Source organism: Polypterus senegalus, chromosome 14 (assembly GCF_016835505.1).
Source record: "Polypterus senegalus isolate Bchr_013 chromosome 14, ASM1683550v1, whole genome shotgun sequence".
Lineage (NCBI taxonomy): Eukaryota > Metazoa > Chordata > Cladistia > Polypteriformes > Polypteridae > Polypterus > Polypterus senegalus.
Window position 1 is genome coordinate 25,414,403 of NC_053167.1, and position 17,288 is coordinate 25,431,690.

Genomic DNA, 17,288 nt, shown 5'->3' on the forward strand with positions numbered 1-17,288 from the left:
TCTTCCTTCGTTAGCAATTATGTGTCTTGCTTGCATGGTCTTAGTGAATTATATATATAGGTAAATCACTGCAATGACCGAAATTACATCTACAAACACATGTATCTGGGCTCCGACTGACGCTTACTAACGGTCTCGGTTGTTTGTTTACAATCGCGCAAGCGGATACACGTGACCGGATTCGGGTCATAACGCAAGATGTTGGTCGTAAATCAAAACAAAAATTTTTATTTTAAACTTCCCGATAATTTATTATAAATTTTATTAATAAAATCAACAACTAAAACACTTTTTTGAATAAATTCTTTATTTAATTTAAAGTACCGGCATGCAAAGTTACTTCTTCATCTGAAAGATGACGCTGTGGTTTCATCATTAATTACTTCCGTATTCATCGCCAAAACTGGCATTGCGCTGGAAATCTTGAATCTGAAACGATACTCGTTGTATAAGCCAACCCCCAAACTCCAAGCCAAAAATCTAGGACGAAATTCTTGGCTTACATTCCGGAATCTACAGTACTTGATATCATTTTAATGATGAAATGCATTAAAGTATGTACTGTATCTTACATTTTACAAATAAATTAACTTCATCTAAATCATGTATACTGTTAATAATGAAATATGTGGGGGCACGATGGGGCAGCGGTAGCGATAAGCTGGTGCCCCGTCTTGGGATTGGTCCTACCTCATGCTCTATGCTTGCTGGGGCTGGTGCGACCCTGGTTGGATGGATAGATAAAATAATTAAACATGTGCAAAAAGGATTTTTCAATGGTCCTTAAAGGTTTTGAAGAATCAGCATTCTAAGCTTGCAAGTGGTTTTACATTTATTACAGATTGTGGTGATTGGTTATGTGGAGAAAGAAAATACGCACTCCTGTCGACGTGACAGAAAGCCCACTTAAGAAGCATGGGGTTTGAGAAACTCTAGTAAATTAAACATTGATTTTAATAGCAAAATAAACTATGAGATTAAAGTGGAAATTTCAGCTTTAATCTTGAAATAGGCCTTTTTTCTTCACTTTGTCCCTATTTTTTTCTCCTCTTTGTGGTCCTAATATGCTTCTGTATGACACTCAGACACTCACCTTTTCAAGTTGACTTAGATATCTGACCATCTCTTATTTATTTCGGGCACCGTGCGACTTTCTGAACTTGAACTTTTGAGTGTTACTCCATCGATTTCCTTTTGTTGCTCACACCACTGCCTGAGCTACTAAAAAGTGTTTTTCCTTGCCTTCACTTCACTTAGTAGAACCTCCATTTCGAATTTGGTGAAATTCGTCTTTTTTATAGTGCTTTTACCATTGTCTTTTAACAAAACAGAGAATGAAAGGGGCTATTTATATTGATTTGCAGATTCAAATATGCAAACCTCTGGGAGTAGTTGGAGTGGTGTTGTAGGCATGTGCATTTGTGTTAAAATTCATGATTACTGGGATTTATAGAGAGGAAGTTTGTGGAACTTTGCTTTTGCACAGTTTTATGAATGTGAATTTTTTGTGCATACACACATTTCTGTTTTTGTCCGTACGCCATGTTTTATTTTGAATTCTACACACAGCATTATACATGAGTCCCCAGGTGTTCCTTATCATGTACTGGAAAACCCTCTTGGGTTGCTTCCAGCCTTGTGAAAGGGGGCCTTTAGAATAAACTTCAGCTGTGCTACTCTAAACTGTATTAAGGGCATTTCGAAATGGACAGGTGAATATATGGAGCATTCTACTCAATAGAATAAATAGCCATGAGTTTTAAAACTGGGATAATTAGATATCAGGCCTATTAAAATCCTTTTCCTGTACCTTAACAAATACTTAACATCCTATGGGACTGTAACTCAATGAAAAATGCTTTCTTTAAACAGCACAGTACTTTCAGTGGGTGCACAAAAACTATATTAGATTGCATTAAGCTACCGAAACGCCAGATTAAGAGCATCTAATGGAAGTTACTGTCTTCATGTCTTCAGCTAACAGGGAAAAAACACAGTGATATATAATATTGAGAGCATTTATTTAAAGCCTTATGAAAAAAACTCATGAGTACTCAGATTACCTGTGTTCAGGAAGAATAGATTTAAGATGGACTGACCTTACTATCTTTAAATAGCACAACTCTTTCATTCACAGTCTAGAATAGAGGTGAGCATCATTGGTGCAGGTGGGCCGCAGTGGCTGTCATTCTTTGTTCCAGCCCAGTGCTTAATTAGAAGCCAATAATAGATTATATTTAATTTCACTTTTTTTCCTTTACAAGCATATCTTCCAAATAATCTGAAGCTTAAAGTAATTATCAGTCCTTCATTTCTTTCTTTTCAGTTGCCTTCCAAATATTTTATTAAACAAGACAGTTCTTTCTGAAAACACACAGGTGTTATGGAAAAACATGAGATGGAGACTGCTGGTTCCTTTGTTGTTTGCATCTTGCTACTAATAAAGAACAGTTAAAAACATCATTTTATGACTAAAAAAAGCAATTACATGGGGGAATCCTAACAAGTGAAACAACTAAAATGAAGCCTAATTATGTTACTAGAACAGTAAGTGTTTAAGCATCAGTAATTGACGCATCATTAAGAAACTGGGTTGGAACAAAAAAACTGCAGCCACTGTGGCCCCCCAGGACCGACAACGTTAATCCTGGAGGACCACTTTTGGTGGCATGTTTTCACCCAAACCTGTTTCACAATCGCTCAGTCATTTTACCTTGCATTGATCTCATTGTTTATTGTTTTTTGTTCTCTTATTGTGCATTCAAAAAAGTATAGTTGTGTGAAATTTAAATTAGAAACATCTGACATTAGGCTGAAATCAAACAAATCACCAGGACCAGATAATAGGCTGAAATCAAACAAATCACCAGGAGCAGATAATATTTACCCTCGAGTTCTTAAGGAGGCTAGCGAGTACATATATAAACCCTTGACACATATTTTTAGGAAGTTACTGTGCACTGGTGAGATTCCGAAGGAATGGAAAATGGCAAATATCATCCCATTATATAAAAAGGATGACAGGGCAGATCTCTCCGGTTGAGCGAACGCTGGCGTGATTGGTCACCGCTGCTTGCTGGTAACTTTTTTTTACGATTAATTTACAGTCTAATGGACTAAGCAACTGTTTTCATTTTGGGCAGATTTATTTGTTGACTTTGATTTTTCAGTCATTTAAAGCTAGACTGATTTCTAGCTTGACTGGTGATTTGGCTGTGTATGGACTGTTTTTCAGCCTATACATTTTTTGAGACTTACCTGGCTCTGTTCTCCGGACATCTGAGTTGTCTGCATCTTCACTTAACTTGTGGACCGGTAGGATATTTATTTGGTTTGTGATTGTTTGGTCCCTCCTGTCGCTCGCTATCCAATCTGCGACGGGCCTGCTTCAGTACTCAGCTGCCGAGCTCTTCCAACTGCGCTTCCACCTGTATCTCCACCCGGACATTGTATTCCTCTCCAGTCGGAGATACATCCACTGTGGGTCCTGCTGGAGTCTCCAGGCTGACACTTCAAAAATATTAAACTCCATCTGGTCCAGTTCTCAACATCCTCCATGTAACTTAGGCAGAGTCAGTGACCACAGTGTGTTAGCCAGCCTAGTCCAATCGGCTAATACGGTTGCTAAATGCGATAACGCCATTGTCAACTTCGGTCTGTTGAACATCTACTCACTTACGAGCAAGGGGCATCTCATCCACGATCTCCGCACTGATTGTAAGTTTGATTTTTTCTGTCTAACCGAAACATGGCAACAACCTCATGACTTTTCCCAACTTAACGAATCCACTCCCCCAGGGTTTGTTTACATCTCTCAACCCCGTGGCTCTGGCAGTGGTGGAGGTCTCGCGTTAATGTATGGTGAGAAATGGAAAGTCCTGCCGTTGTCTGTTCCTGCCTTCAGTTCTTTTGAATCTCTTGTGTTTCAATTAACTGGAGCTGTTCCTACTATTATTGCAACTGTTTACCAGCATCCTAAATCAAATAATGACTTTCTGAACGACTTTTTTCTTACACACTTATCTACTGTTTCATTAAACATAATACTTCTGGGGGATTTCAATATACATATGGATAATATCATTGTCCCTATTACTAGAGACTTTACATCCTGCCCTGAGTATCTTGGATTCCAGCAGTATACTGATGTTCCCACTCATTCTAAAGGGCATATCTTGGACTTGATTTGCTGTTCTGGAGTTACCCCGCTTCATTGTACTGCAGATGAACTCCCCATAACTGATAATTTTCTTATTTCATTCAATGTTAAACTTGCACATTCCAATACTACGTTTTCCCGTCTCATGTCTTTCCGTAATATTAAGAATACTAACTTAGACTCTCTTTCCTCTAGTATTGATTCCCTTATGGACATTCATAATTTATCCACTCCTGGAGAACTGCTCTCACACTATAACACTGGACCTAATGGTATTCTTAACTCTCTCGCTCCATTAAAAACTAGCTCTGTTTCTTTCTCCTTTTCTGCTCCCTGGTTCACACCTGAACTTCAGCTTTTGAAAGACAAAGGCTGGTAGCTTGAACGGTTGTATAAAAAAAACTGGACTATTTGTTCACAAAGAGATGTACAAAAGCCATATGCTTTATTACAAGGACTGTAATCCCCAAACTAAATCTATTATACTCAAATTATTTCTTCCAATGAAGGCAACACTAAGTCAGTGTTTTCACTGCTTAATGATATCACACAACCCCCGGATTCCTTACCTTCTCACCTTTACTCAAATGATTTTTGCAATTCCCTTATGTTCTGTTTTTTAAAGAAAAAATCCAGAAGATACACCAGTCTCTCGGTACGGATTCCTACTTTCTCAGACATCTCAGATCTTCTCTGTAAGTTTAAGCCATCCACCTGTCAACTGGACCCCCTCCCTATAGTTCTAGTCAAAGCCTGCTTCCCCTCTCTGGCCCCCCTTATCTCTGCTATAATCCACTCTTCTCTCACTACTGGTACTGTTGAATGTGGCTACAATATGTAAGCTTTCGAGGCAACTCAGACCCCATCTTCAGGTAAGAAGACAATTACATCTTGCCTGAAGAAGGGGCCTGACTTGCCTCAAGAGCTTGCATATTGTAGTCTTTTTTAGTTAGCCAATAAAAGGTGTTGTTTTACTTTACTTTTCACTGGAAGGAATTATTAAGGATAAGACTGAGCAACACTTGGCAATAACAGGAGTTTCTCAGAACAGTCAGCCTGGGTTCAGAAGAGGGAGGTCATGTTTCTATGAGTAGGCAACAAAAGGATATGATCAAAAGTTGAGCATATGATATTAATTATCTTGACTTTTAGAAAGCATTTGTTAAGGTGTCACATGAGATGTTGGGTGTCAAACTAAAAGAAGTGGGAGTTCAGGGTGATGTTTTTAGATGGGTACAGAATTGGCTCAGACACAGGAAGCAGAGGGTGATGGTGCGAGGAACCTCATCAGAATTGACACAGTGTTATTTCACTGGAGTCAGTGCTAGGACTGCTGCTATTTTTGATATGCAGTATATAAATGATTTAGATAGGAAAAAAATTAACAAGCTTGTTAAATTTGCAGATGATATCAAGATAGGTGGATTAGCAGATAATTTGGAATCCGTTATATCATTACAGAAGGGCTTGGATAGCATACAGACTTGGGCAGATTTGTGGCAGATGAAATGTAATGTCAGTAAATGTAACGTATTACACATAGGAAGTAAAAATATTAGGTTTGAATACACAATGGGCGGTCGGAAAATCGAGAGTACACCTTAAGTGAAGGATTTAGGAATCAAAGTGGACTCTAAACTATCAACTTCCTGACAGTGTTCAGAAGCCATTGAGAAGTCAAGCAGAATGTTAGGATATATAGCACAACATGTGGAGTACAAGTCCAAGGAGGTTATGCTCAACCTTTATAATGCACTTGTGAGGCCTCATCTGGAGTACTGTGTGCAGTTTTGGTTTCCAGCTACAAAAAGGACATAGCAGCTCTAGAAAAAGTACAGAGAAGGGCAACTTGACTGATTCCAGGGCTACAGGGGTTGAATTATGAGGAAAGATTAAAAGAATTGATCCTTTTCAGTTTAATCAAAAGAAGATTAAGAGGTGACATGACTGAAGTGTTTAAAATTATGAAGGGAATTAGTACAGTGCATAGAGACGGTTATTTTAATATGAGTTCATCAAGAACACAAGGACACAGTTGGGAACTTGTTAAGCGTAAATTTTGCACACACATTACAAAGTTTTTCTTAACACAAATAACAATAGAAACTTAGAATAAGCTACCAAGTAGTGTGGTAGACAGTAAGACTTTAGAGACTTTCAAAACTCGACTTGATGTTTTTTGGAAGAAATAAGTGGATGGAATTGGTGAGCTTTGTTAGGCTGAATGGCCTGTTCTCGTCTAGAGAATTCTAATCTGAATTTTTGCCTTAGCACTTATTTCTCTTTTCTCATTTTCTTATTAGTTCACATTTTTTTGCTCTCTTACTTGCATTCCAACAATGAATGATGTAGACACCAGGCCAGACAACACAGAATGTTGAAAGGCTGCGACTACTTGAGCATCAGACCCACTAGTGTACTCATGAGTAAATATTGGGTAGGGTAAAAAAACAGGAATGAAAATCATGATGAAAGTTTTAAAAATAAAGATGAAAACTAATTAAAGTATCAGCTTGTACCATACACAAATGATACTAATAAAAATGTAGACATCCAGTTTTTCTCTTTTTTTGTAAACAAAAAGTTTTATTGAGGTAGGAGTCCATTAAAAAGAAGAAGTGGGTTGGGACAAAAAGTTGCATCCACAGTGCTTCTCCAGGACTGACTTTAGGAACAACTGGTCTAGAATGGCGGGAGGCCACAGTGGCTGCAGGTTTTTGTCCTAACTTATTTCTTTTTTAATTTGAACTCCTACCTAAATTTAGCAAGCCACCATTTCCCAGTTTCTATGTTTTTACAACCACCTGGAAATTACAAACTGGTTAATGTATATTTTTACTGCATCAAACAGAAATTTGTATGTGTTAGACGAGTAACAATTCATAATCTTTCCTTTTAAATATTTTCTTTTTGTTTTTTAACGTTCTGGTTATTTAGACAATTATTTTTACAATGAATAGTTCGTAATAAGAACACAAGTAGGTTAACAGTGAAGTAGCTGCTCTTTTCAGAGTCATTTGTGCTGGTGTCTGCTCTGCTTAACATTAACTGCCTGTATTCAGACGCAATTAAGAAAGCAAACTCCACAAAAAAATGAATAAAAATAAGTTGTAAAGATACAGAAAACATACAGCTATATCTTAATTTTCTAAAAGTGTAAATCTCACACTACTGTACTTTTCTAAATGCAAAAGAAAAGGAAGACACTGGTCCGCTAATTAAACAATAAGATCAGTTAAAGGTAACAAGACTCACTGATTGAGAAACTGGTTGAATCAAAAACCTGCAGCTACAAGAGGCACTGAGGACGGAATGTTAACAATGTGCTTTAGTCCAGTTTTATACCAAAGTGCAAAACTTTAACATTTATGTAAAGCAACACACACAGCTAGGTTCTCTTCAGTACTTGATTTATACTAGGAAAGCATTTGAAGTTTCTGGAACACATTGCAAGGATGACTCTCAGGCCAGAATTGGTCTTAACATCTGACCAGTCAAAGCTAGTCATCATGATGGAACTCACTGTTCTCTGGGAAGACCGGATAGAGGAGGCCCATGGGCAAAGTAGGCAAAAATACCTAGAGCTGATAGAGAAATGTAGAAGGAATGGGTGGAAGGCCTGATGTGAGCCCATTGGGGTGGGCTGCAGAGGCTTTGTAGGGGGGTATCTACATCAGTCTCCTTGGAATTAGAAGGTTGCAGGAAAGAAGAGCCACCAAGAACAACATAGACTCTACAGGAAAAGCATCAAGGGGGTAATAGATCAAGAGGAGTGATCCCTGGTGTAGCACCCTTGTTGGACACAAGCTGTGGACTGATAACCCCAAGCTGGATCACCTGGGTGAGGGTTTCTGATGATCTAACACCCGAAACACCTTATGATGCTGGGTTAATCGCTGATGATTTGTATAAGTTGCACCATTTGGTGTATGAAGAAACTAATATTAATAAAATCATTTTTTTTTTAAGTGACATACTGGTTTGTGCTTCAGTTTAACGGATCCGTCATTCTGATTTTGAATCCATCTGTGTGGAGTGTGCATGTTTGTCCATAGTCTCTGCTGGTTTTTGCCCAGTTTTTCTGTCATACCCTCCAACATGTGCAGGTGATTTGATGACTTGGACTAGGCTCTGCGATGGATTGGGTTGTTTCACATCGTGCAACTAGTATTGTTCAGACATGTTCTGTAGTCCCAACCCGTGACCTTCAGTTATATTAAGTGGGGTTAAGGATGTATGTATGGAATAGAATAGAGCATATTTGGATTGCATATTATAGGTGTGGTATTATAAAAAATGTAGTTGTTTTCTAGGCTGCTTAGTGTCGGTCCAGATAAGAAAGAGTTGCAGCTTCTCTTAGCGCCATTGAGGTAAAGCAAGAAACAGAAATGTAACAATGTGTACTCCCGCAAGCAGTCATAATAACTCAATTTGGACTTTTTTCGGATGTGTGAGGAAAGTCAATTGAATTTATTTTCATACAGTGCTCTTCGGTAAGTATAGGCTCAGAGTGCACTAACAAGTTTACATCTACAAGAAAATAATATCTTTGATATATAAAAAATAACATAATAAGTAAGAGACAGTAGCAGAACAAATTCAGTTGATTAACCTAATTATCATGATAGATTAAGTCCATAATCATTACAACTTTGACATGGAAACTAAAAACTAAACTCAAGATTATCCTGGAGGAAATAAACTTCGACCTGGCCAGTCCCATAAGAAAGCTGGAAAAGAAACCTGACACACAAACAGAGAACGTGGAAATTCCACAATGGGCCTGACTCATTTAGCTGAGAAATGACAATGCTAACTACTGCATCAACCTGCACTCTCATGGTGCCCTATAGTTATATATGATTGCTCAAGTGGTAATAGCAATAGCAACATTTTAGGCATAGCTTTTGAAAATCTCCTGATATACAACATTATCGTTCATTTTCTGTATGGAAATTGGAATTGTGCCAACATGGCTGAACAATGACAATGCAAAGATAATAACAGTAACCTATTAAAAGATGTAAGATGCCAGCTGTCACAAGAAAATTAAGCAATTGCTTTAAGCCATGACACCGAGCAGGCATAGAAGAGCTTGTTTTTCTTTATTTAAAATAATGTGAACAATCCATTATTTTAAGATAATTCATAACAAAATATTCATTTATTCATTCATTTTTACTTTCCAATCTTATATCTATTGTAACAGCCAGGAAAACCTGTGGAGCCACAGTAAACTTTGGGGCACCTGCCACACAACCTTGTTTGATTATAATAAAATAAAAAGTATTATTTAATGTGAATGAAATAATACTCGGTCAATCCAGCACCTGTGTTTCTCAGGAACAAATGACAAAGCTTTGTAACGGTACAGATTTGCTTCAGGCAGCATGAGAGTTCCTTCCATGTCCAGGTCTGGGTCAGACTGAGACTTGACACACCAGGCACACCCCCCTTTTATTTGGAGGTTTCTGTGGGCTCTGCATGGTGTGTCAGTTGCCACCGCTGGGGCTTTCTCAGTACTGCTGATGGAAGAGAAAGGACAGTTAGCTTCAGGGCCTCCTTTTGATCTGGGGTGGTATCTCTTACCTTACTTAATCCCTGAAGGTGATCCCCAGGCACACAAGTACGACACTGTATATGATCCAAACCTGGTAATTTCACTGTAGGGTTACAGGGCCAGACCACATATAAGGGGCATCAGGTATAAAGTAGAAACCAGTGCTAGACAGGGTGACAATGTCAAAATATAAAGATATGTGCGTTATATTAATGTGTTGTTATATGCATTTTTGGGATATTTTATATTTTTTAACTCTAGTATTCCATTTCTGTGGTTAAGTTTATTTTTGCATATGTGTTGTTGTCTTTATTTACATGATGCCTTTTGGAGGTGACACATGACCACAATGACCACATTGCACTGATGATGTCACAAATTCCAATGCTATTTACACACAATGGTCACAATATGCATTATCCCTCCATGGATACATATCAAAGATGACAACTTTCTTTAGGGGTAGTTTTTTTCACTTTGAAATATGCCCTAATTCTCGGTTTCTGCTTCAGGTTATGACTTAGTCTCGTCTCTGACTTCTGATTCTTATCTTGCCCTCTTGTTTATTGTTTCCAGTATTTGTTCTCACAGTCGTGGCCCCTTGCTTTGTTATGACCAATTGCCTGACTTCATCCTCACAGTAATCATTTTGTGTTCCAACAATGTGTTTAATGATGTGATTAGACATCAGTCTCCCATATATATGGTTTTAGGTGCAGTTTCCTTTCATCACTCACAGAATCAGGGATGAATTTCAAGTCCAAGGGCCCCTAGACCTGACAATACAATGAGGCCTCCCTTTCCCCTAACCCCAGTCACTAGCTAGAACCAACATGCCAAAACGTTGAGTAAAAGGGTGTTATTCATCCAAATGCAGGTGTATGTTTGTATTTAAAGGACGTAAAACACAATTTTATAAATTTAGTATACTATCTGAGTAGACAGTACATTTTATAAGCTTTACACAAAAATAATTTACGTTGGTTTTAGTGTATTTTATGTGAAACACTTAACACAATAGCTTTGACATGCTTTATATTCAATAGTAAAACACAAATATGGTAAAACCCTGTGGTAACATGCCCCACAATAGCACTTCCTTCTCCAAAAGAAATCACAAAAATTACAGTCACTAGTTCGCTCAAACTGATGTTGTGGTTGCAAAACCTGAATGAGTGGTGCTCCACTGGAACTTACTGACACTCATCCCTGTGAGCTCTGGTGCTGAAGCTCACATCAAGCTCTGCACTGGTTTTGTAGACTTACAAACAACAGATGTTTGGATGGTGTGGAAATCAAGAATAAGAAATGTAATAATATTTATATAAAGAATACTTGTAAACCCTGTTTTTTTCCCCTCTTTGATGTTTTTTTTGGAATGCTTTAAATGTTGAGAATGTTTGATACTACAAAATGGAAGATACTGCATTACAAATGCAGTTAAAATATTAAAGTCTATAAAGGGTTTAAAATGCAGTTAAAATATTAAAGTGTAAAAAGGGTTTAAAATATGCTGAAGTAAAAAAAAACTATATAACAAAACATATATTTGGCTACATACAGTATATGTTTCATTTGTCAACCCAGGTTTTTTCTTTTTTGTTTGTAAGTTTATTTTGAAACATTGCAAAATTTCTTATAATTAACAAATACGACTAAAAACATTATAGATACCAACATTATCTCTGTTTAATATCTTAACTCAGCCAAGCAATATAAGCCAACACTAATCACTCTGAATAAAGTAGGAAAACATGGAAGATAAATTTAGAAGAAGAATGAATAAATCACCTGTTCTACCTTACAGAGACTTCTGCCTTACAGAAAAATGGACCTTTCAGGGGGCTCAAAATCTGTACCAGATCACCCAGGTTCAGCCTCCAAAAAAACTCAGCTGATATAATTTTGAAGAGGGCCCCTCTGAGCCCTCTTTTGATCAGCAAATAGGTATGTCAGCCTGATCTCTTATACAGTTTTTGAAAGCCTTAACTACATCACTTGGTAGATGGCTTTAGATTCCCGTGTCCCTTTGTGTAAAGAAGTGTTTCCTGGTTTTCATCTTGATAACATTATCTTTAATTCTGGCTAGGTGTCTTGAATATTTGATTAATTGCTGAACTAAAAGAATTCTGCTGGATCGACTTTGTTATTTTGAGAATTTTGTCTTCCTATTTGTCTTACTGTTCTTACACTATATATATAAAATACACTTGAAAATGTGTTACAATAATAAAATTGTATTAGTGAGCAAGACAGAGAGAGCAGAAATGGAACAGAATTAAAATGAGGTAATTGTTCAGAAATACTGCCAACAGTAATTCAACAATCTCAGTTATGTAATTATAATATTAATAGAAACTTGGCAAATTAAATAAATAGTTGAGTTGTTACTTATAAGGTGAATTTAGTTTTATCTGTATTAGAATGGGGTGTTATGATGGTACAGTAGTTGACATTGGTTTTTCACAGGTGCAATGTCTTTGGCTTTGAATCCTGCACCCCATCATTCTGAGTGGAGTTTACACATTCTCCCTGAATCTGCACAGGTTTTTCTTTGTGTGCTCCATGTGAAATCAGGTATTGCCAGGATATGTTCTGGTTCACATGATTCTGAGTTCATTAAGTGAGGTAAGTAATGGATGGTGTAAAAGAAAATAAAAAGAAGAAACATCAAAAAAGGTTGGACACCCAAGCAGGAATCCCTGTTTAACTGGAAAGTTGAGTGATAAATGGAAAGAAAAATGACAGTAGTGGTCGTCCTTCTGTCCCATCATAAAATTGCTTAGATACTTCAGGTTGACACAGCTGTGTTTTCCTTAATGTCCTACAGTTCAATAGTGACTAGTTTTCTGTTCCTTGGTGTCTTATTGTCCAGCGACCAGAGTCTGTGGAATGAGAGTCTATGGAAAGAATGGAGGTGATGTCACTATTCATTGGGTGGGATTTCCACTTGTTTGTAAATAGGAATGAAGCCATTATAGCCATTATAAGGATAGAGCTGCCAGGCATGAGGAAAACAGGAAGGCCTAAGAGAAGGTTTATGGCTGTGGTGAGAGATGACATGCAGTTGATGGGTGTAACAGAGCAAGATGCAGAGGACAAGAATAAATGGAAAAAGATGATCCGCTGTGGAAACCCCTAACGGTAGTAGCCAAAAGACAAAGAAGAAGAAGATAATGGTCAGACTGTGAAACCATCTATTCCATATGCTAGAATCCTTTACGCACTCACCTGTCTCACATGGGTGAAAATGCAGCCTTAAGATTTTTAGGCTGCATACAAATAATAGATCAAAATGGAGAGAAGTTGTCAGTAGTCAGTGTTTTTATTGTGTTCATGACTTTGATCACCCTATAAATTGAAATAAATGTAGAATACATTGATAATTAAGTTTAATTTGTGGGCTCAGGTGGGTATGTTACACTTTAATAAAGGAGTGTCACCAGAAAATGTAGAGGAGACAAAACATATGAGGAAGTCCCAGAATAGCTGAGAGAGACATTGAGGGCCAAGAAGGGCATCCTGATGATCTGATACAGTATAAATGTAAGGATCTGGAAGGTCACATTGGTTTGTTAGTTTTACATTAATAACTGTCACCTGATATTATATAATCTTCATAACTTATTCACAGGGACTACTAGGAAGAGAGTGCAACTCAGTCTGCTGTGTGCACTGTACCGTATCATTACTGAGTAAGAAAAACAATAATGTGGTGACGAGCACCAGCACATCATTATAATAGTTCATTTACTATGTTTTGAAATTTGAGGCTGTGGCTAACCTTCAGAATGGTAAAGAAAATGAATGGTTACATAGCTTACTTCCCACTTGATAGACTCATTGCATCATGCACATTTACAAATACAATACAGCAATAGAGCAGATGAAAAGAATATAACATCTTTGATTTCATTTGAAATAATATACAGCTGTTACAGTTTCAAATAATTAGTTCTATTTGACATGCTAGTAATACTTTTTCTTTACAAGACTGCTATTATATTATTAATCACACTATACTAACACTGGGTAGTGTCCCTTTTTGCTCTCAAAACAACCTCCATTCTTTGTGGCATGGATATCACAAGATGTTAGAAAAATTCCTTTGAGATTGGTCCATGTTGACATTATTCTATTACATAATTTACACATATTTGTCAGCTGCACATTCATGCTGTAAATCTCCCATTCTATCCCATCCCAAAGGTGTTTTTATTTGGGTACAGATCTAGCGACCTGGAAGACCCCTGAAGAACACTGAACTCATTGTCATGTTCATGAAAGCAGTTTTAGACAACTTTTGCGTTGTGATGTGCTGGAATTAACCAAATAAATAAAAAGATACATAAATTGTGGCAATAAAGGGATGCACATGGTCAGCAACAATACTCGAATAGGCCATGTCAATAAAGCAATAATTGATTGGCATTAATGGGACAAAAGTGTGCCATGAAAACATTTCCCACACCATTACACAACCATCAGCCTCGACTGTTGACACAAGCCAGGTTGGGTGCATGGATTTGTGCTGTTGGTGCCAAATTCTGAACCTGCCATCTGTGTGCCTCAGCAGAAATCAAGATTCATCAGACCAGGTTATTCTTTTCCAGTCTTCAGCTGTTCAGTTTTGGTGAGCCTGTGCCCACTGTGGCCTCAACTTTCTGTTTGTGGTTATAGAAATGATATGGCCATCTGCTGTTTTAGCCCATCCACCTTAAGGTTCAATGTTTTGTGCATTCTGAGATGCTTTTCTGCAAACCACACCTGACCAGAGCGGTTTTCTGAATTACTGCAGCCTTTCTGACAACTCAAAACAGTCTGGCCATTCTCTTCTGACCTCTTTAATCAACAAGGTGTGCCTGTCAGCAGAACTGACACTCACAGAATTTTTCTGTTATCCATACTCTAGAGACTGTTGTGTGTAAACTTCCCTGAATATCAGCAGTTACAAAAATATTCAAACCAGCCAATAACAATCATAGTACGATCAAAATCACTGAGATCACATTTTCCCCATTCTGGCATTTGATATGAGCACTAACTGAAACTTCTGACCTGCATATGTACACATACATAGAATACTGAGACCCCTTTTGTTTATAAGGGAGGGCAGCAGCCTGAACACTGCCTTAAGGACCCCGGGCCCTTTGAAATCCTGCTGGACATCAGAAATGCAGGGCAACCTGTGACAGCCAGATGAAGCTATAGAGAAACAGCCCCAGGACTTTTAAGAGATTGTTCCTAACCCAGGGATTGATGCAGCAGTAAGTCCCGGGTGCAGGGGTTTAAATGCTTCTGGTTTTTTCATGACCCACTGTGTGTTAGAGTCAGGACTTCAGTATGGGCAAGGACTCAACTGAATGAAAATTCATGTGGACAGAAACCGAATAAAAGAAATTGGGAGGTGAGTAGAAAAGGTTGTGTTGCTTGGGTAAGTGAGCTAAACACCCCTTGGGATTGTCAGGAAGCACATCCTGCATGGTCAAGTCCAATAGAGAGTGCAGAATTGATACTTTGTGTTCTTAGTTTGATTATCCCACCTTATATGCTTATATTTGCACTAATGCAGTTCTTTTTGTAAGATATTTGACACATGACAGTTTTGTGGCTTTTCTGGCTCTGAGTCAGGGACATTCTTTGAAAGTTTTGGAATTGTCCAGGCAGAACACCACGTAGCAGACCCGGTTATCTATGCACTTCTGCAGCCCAATTCCTATTTTAAAGACCATGCTCTCTTGGCAAACAGGGTGCCTATAAAAACAGATGGCATGGTCTCAACCATTTCATATGACATGGCAATGGGGTTCACCTGTTCTCCATCTATCGCCTTCATGATCTCACTTTCATTCACACTTTAGTGCATTCAGAATAATTACATGTTTAATTAATATTTAATAATTACAAGTTCTGAATGCCTTCTGAAAAAAAAAACAGAAGCCTGAAGTCTAAAACCCATAGTAAAGAATGTCAGAAGAGATATAAGAGATGCAAAAAAACAAAAAAACAAACAAAACAAAATGCTAATCAATGCACTTTTAAAGTTGCTGAAGTAAGAGTAAGGAGATGCCAGTCAAAATACTTAGAAAGTTCAGATGAGCAGGTTTACAGAATGACTTAATCACAGCATGATGCCAGTTTTTGCATATTAGAGTCATTTAGCCTTTTCAACATTTATACTATAAAGAAAATAATAATTGGCAAAAAGAAAAGAATTTTGATTCTCACCTAGAATGCCACTTGCGTGTTCTCCCTTTTTTTCTTTTGAGTCTTTGGTATTCTTCTATAGTCCAATAAATTTGTGCCTGACAATGTCCAATCCAAAGTTGGTTAACACTTGTGTGTGTTGCTGACCAAATTTACCCAAGCACCCACCCAGGAAAAACCAACTCAGTTTTAGCCCATCAGACTTAGTGTGTTGCAGTTGCTAAGATGCTTGACTTGACATGCAGTGCGGCTTAGTGGCCAAATCAGTTTGGCCAGTCCAGTCCCCACTGCTGATTCACTGTGTGAAATATTGAAAAAATGTATAAGTGAACAATTATGGCACAGCAAGCAGAAATGCAGTGCCTGAGTTAGTACTGCTGTCTCACAGAACCCAAGACTTGGGTTCAACACTTGTTCGTGATGCTCTTTCCATATGCATGTACTCAGATTAGTGATTGTTGCTTTCAAAATTCTAAAACATGTTTGATTGTGTGCAGTGTATGTTAACCTTGAATCCATCATCATACCTAAACCATCCTGTAAAGGAAGAACAGAATTTATACAATTAATGGATGTACTACAGTTCTTAGTTCTCTCTCTCTTTCTCTGACATCACACCTTATGTAGAATCTGGAACAGCATGCAATAAACCCTTTTAGCTTATATTTCGAAGAGGCTGAACGACTTGAAATCTGGTGATGTAATGACTTGACTTGACACACGTTTCTCACAAATGCTGACTGATGCTGCAAACCGCAATAGGAAGAGAGAAATGAAAAGCGACACTCGGTTAAAAAAAAAGGTTGATGTGTATTTTGCTTTACCGCAACGGTAATTGAGGTTTGAAATGTGATGAGTCCTGTGTGGGTAAAGGATGGATTACATGGCTATTCTAAGAAAGAGCCTGCTTCAGCGCATTACTCACATTCATGCGCCCAAAAACAAAAGCAGCCCTATAATTTCAGTGTGCTCTTCTATGCACTGTTCTAAATTTGATTCTTCTCGGCAGGCAACTCGCTCTTATGTCGGCATCTTTACTCCCTAATCGCATATGGATATGTTTTTACCAGTAATCTTTCTCCTTGGGTGTTCGGTGTAAATTAAAATGCAGACGTAGTTCGCCGTTCATGGAGTACTGATGCCTTTGGCAGGCAAATAGGCGTGTCGTGTCTAGTGAGTCCGTCAGGCAGCTGTGGAGGAGGCGCTTCGTCCTGATTGGCCGATCCTTGTCTCCATGGAAACGGTCTTTGCTTTTAGGCGGCTGCGGTCGTGCGCTCTCGTGAAGATGATTATTGGGGGACGGGTACTAAAGAGTCTGGGCGCCCTCCAAAATGTGCGTTCTGCCTCCCGTATGTTTGTCTC

At 38.1% G+C, this 17,288-nt stretch overlaps 1 protein-coding gene and 1 long non-coding RNA gene across 2 annotated transcripts in view; one reads left to right on the plus strand and one right to left on the minus strand.

Moving 5' to 3' along the window:
* Positions 1–17,089, minus strand: part of LOC120515124 — a 33,417-nt gene extending 16,328 nt beyond the window's left edge. Inside the window, exons 1-2 of the long non-coding RNA XR_005630597.1 lie at positions 16,994–17,089; positions 15,948–16,463 (exon numbers count right to left, since the gene is read on the minus strand). This is a non-coding gene — a long non-coding RNA (uncharacterized LOC120515124). The remainder of the gene's footprint in view (positions 1–15,947; positions 16,464–16,993) is intronic.
* slc12a5a (solute carrier family 12 member 5a) overlaps positions 1–17,288 on the plus strand; it is an 820,727-nt gene that overhangs the window by 43,229 nt on the left and 760,210 nt on the right. The gene's annotated exons all lie outside the window — the stretch shown is intronic.